We start from the raw sequence: 4,024 nt of genomic DNA, 5'->3' as shown, positions 1-4,024 counted from the left end.
AGGATATGTGAAGAAGGAATTTTTCCTGTGCAGTAACATATATCTGACAAATATTAACAGCTACTGATTTAACATTAACCTTCGCTTTGCATGTAAAAGCAAGGCTAGTGTGTCAAAAAAGAGAGAATAATATCTACAATACAGCTGTATCTGCAGCATGGGAGAGAAGCTGTTCAGTGCTCTTCTGTTGGTGTCCTCCTGGAGCAGCTGTTATGGCACTGGACTCCAGCTTAAACAAAATATTACCATCTATGGCATGTTTCCTCTCCATAAAGTAGCTGTTACCATTTTAACTACAGTACACTCAGCTGGCAGACTATAAACAGTACAATTTTTCATACTTTTTACAGAAACAATATGCTCATAATAAAAAAGCTGTTCATTTAAACAACTTCTCTGGCTTTAGAAGAGGACAGGCAACATCCATACATAGTGCTGGTTTGCTGTGCTATGCTCTGGAGGAGATCAACAACAGTTAGTTCCTTCCTGATGTCACTCTAAGCTATTAGATATCTTGCAATAGTAAACTGGGAAGGAATGTAATTTACCTGCACAAACAGTTCAAATAGATCATTTGTATCAAATAGATCATATTCCATAGCATAAATCTTAGCATTGTGTACTTTCGCCTAACCAACTGAAGATTTAATAAAAAACAAACGCCATGCTTTCCTCAAAACTACTTAACACACTAACTGAATAATACACTTAGTATTCTGTGGAGACAAACTGTAGTTCAGTATATCACCACCAGGTGACACTCTTACCAAGGGTCTCATTTCCACCCGTTTGTAACAGACCGATACAATCGATTTTAGAGATTGATAATTATCACGATTTCCAACATGACACAGATACAAAAACAGCCGGGATGATGAACAGTTAAGTACATTATAGTAATGAATGAATGACGAGATTTTCCCACATTATAATTTCCTGTAATAATCACTTCAGATGTTCTTACTGACACAAGATGCGAGTGGCTGAATCTCTTTATTGATATACTCCCATCAGCCATAACATTATGACCAGTGAGAGGTGCCGTGAATAAGACTGATGATCATGGCACCTGTTAGTGGGTGGGATATATTAGGCAGCAAGTGAACATTTTGTCCTCAAAGTTGATGTTAGAAGCAGGACAAATGGACAAGTGTAAGGATTTGAGCTTTGAGTTTGACGAAGGGCCAAATTGTGATGGCTAGACCACTGGATCAGAGCATCTCCAAAACTGCAGCTCTTGTGGTTGCTCTTTGTTTTAAATCAAAATGTCAAATGTATAAGCTGTTATACAGTTAACTTCTTCAGTTGACCAGACCATTTCCTCCTCTAGGTCGTGAATGTATGAATATTGCTGAATAAAGAAGTCTCTCTCTCTCTCTTAAACCCAGGTAATAATTAATACCCAGGTTAATACAGTTTATTAATATAATTACTTCCTAATTGTATAGGTAAATGGAGACAATATATGCCTAAAATCAGTGTGCTGAGCAAGTTTTAAAATCTAAACTAGAATATTTTTCTCTTTCGAGCCATAGTGAAAGCTATAAAACTGAACAAACACACGAGGACGACAAAGGCCAACAAATTCTTATATGTCCCGAGGCCAGTCATTTCCTCATCCTGCCAAAAGATGTCTCTATTGTTTCAGCAATGCTGTACACTGATTAAAAAAAAATCCCCTTTCCCCCCTTTTAATTTTCTAGAAGAGGAATGACCTCACATGTCTAAACTCTGGATAATGAAGAACAAATGTTGGGGTGGCCATTGGAATTTTTGGTATCACTAACATTTGTTCTTGGTCAATGCAGATATGACGTGACCGTACAAACATCCCCACTGACCCTCCTTTGATGCTGCAGGCCTAACGTCAATTGTTGTGTAGTCTGTGGAATCTGACACAAAAAAAGATAAACAGGCAAACGACAGGGAGAGAGAGAGAGAGAGAGAGACAGAGAGAGAGAGAGAGAGAGAGAGAGAGAGAGACAGGGCAAAGAAAACTTTGTTCACTACTGAACTTGATTCATACTGAATCTTTTTCTGAACATTTACTATGTTTTTAGTGTTGGAAAATGTAAATATATATATATATAATTTCATGTACACAATGTGTCTCACAAAAGTTCAAATACTTAACACAAAGATTAATCAGACTTCACTAGAGCTATATAACCAAAGCTCTTTAAGCAGTACGAAGCAGTATTCATCTTGCCTCCTGCTGCTGCATTCCTGGCCTAAGTGGGGCAAACAAATACTCTTGCCTTAGATGGGACTGTGTTCAGGACAGCAACAGCTTACTCTCCCATACATCGGTTAATACCTCAGCAGACTCAAACCTGAACTGTGTTAACTTTCTTACACAGTCCAGTGAAAGGCTTCCTAGCGAAACTGCCTAGCACAGTTTGTGAGACTATAATGAGACAAAATTTCCAGTTTTCCATTAAAAATTATTTCGTTATGGTAGTACAGCGGCTTAGTAGTTAGCACTGGTGCCTCACAGCACGAAGGTCCTGGGTTAGAATCCCGGGTTCGAACAGACAGGGGCCTTTCTGTGTGGAGTTTGCATGTTCTCCCCTGCCTGCGTGGGTTTCCTCCCACAGTCCAAAAACATGTCCATTAGGTAATTCTAAATTGCCCACAGGAGTGAGTGTGTGTGGTTGTCTATCTATATGTGTAACCCTGGACTGGTGACCTGTCCAGGGTGTACCCCTGCCTTTCGCCCAATGTGTGCTGCGATAGAGTCCAGCAGACCCCTGTGAAACTAATTAGGAATAAAGCGGGTATAGAAAATAGATAGATGATTTCTTTATATTCATTATTAATATTTTCTAGTTGCCTAATTATATGTGATGCGCAGTCCCTTGCCTTTATTTATTAAATGGTCTCTCATACAAGACATTCAGTCCTGTTTGATGAAGATATGGTACCTCCCTGTTGATTTGTAAGTTTCCAGTTTCCTCTGCGGTCATGTTCGACTTGTAATTGCATATAAAACTGATATACATAGGCAGCATTGTGATAATCTTGATCACAGTTTTAGCTCCGTTTGTTAGCCACGAGTTGCACCACACCCTTTCACACATGGGTTCGAGAGCATAGCACACACTTCCTCTCTGGGCGTTAGCACCTCTGGAGTCCACATTTCAGGGCACAAAAAAGCACTTAGCATGCATATTATCGTACATGCCGCACTGTCGCTGATGATTTTGTGTGTGTGTGTGTGTGTGTGTCCTGAGGAGAGGTCATGTGCTCTCAGAGAGTAGTTTTAAATTAACTCCATATATAAATACGAGGAGGCAGAGGTTAAAATGATAAGAGGCGTGGAAGAAAGAGAAGAATGAGGAGAGGAAGAGGTTAAAATATAAAAATAAACATGAATGAATGAATTGATGAATTGATGATGGAATGAATGAACACAATGTTTCATACATTACACTGGAACTCTGGACACTGAAGTGACTTTTTCATATTATAATACAGAACTGGAAATTACATACACAATAATATTCTTTCTCTAGTGGTTATTTCTTCTCTAGAAGATAGACAGAGTAGGCAAAATCCTCTTTGTAAATAGCAATCTGGTCAAATAACAGGAAATGAATGTGTTCTTGTTGCCCTGACAATCGATGCCAGTTTTGTAAACAGAAATATATGTAGGACATAGGCAGATGACACAGAATGCTTAAGAAAATTCCTACAAACCATTACCAAGAAGTGTTCTAGCATGACTTCCTTTTTGTTTTCCTTGCCTCACTCTCTCTGTGTTACGATGGGAGATACGAGGAGGAGCAGCTTGTCAGCACAAGTTTATGCTTCAGAGCCGACTGCCTCAGACATGAGATCATATGATGTCATTCAGGTTCACTTACAAGCACATATATTGATATGTACTCAATATTGTGTGTGTGTGTTTAAAGTTCTGGGGGAATGTGGAAAGAGGGCCTTGCTTTCAGAACAATTCCCTGATCAGAGCTTAATATAGAAAGAGAAATGTATTTAAATGTACTAGTAAAATGTTTGTACTAGG

Source organism: Hemibagrus wyckioides, linkage group LG15 (genome assembly GCF_019097595.1).
Source record: "Hemibagrus wyckioides isolate EC202008001 linkage group LG15, SWU_Hwy_1.0, whole genome shotgun sequence".
NCBI classification, from domain to species: Eukaryota; Metazoa; Chordata; class Actinopteri; order Siluriformes; family Bagridae; genus Hemibagrus; species Hemibagrus wyckioides.
This window is presented reverse-complemented; position numbering follows the sequence as displayed.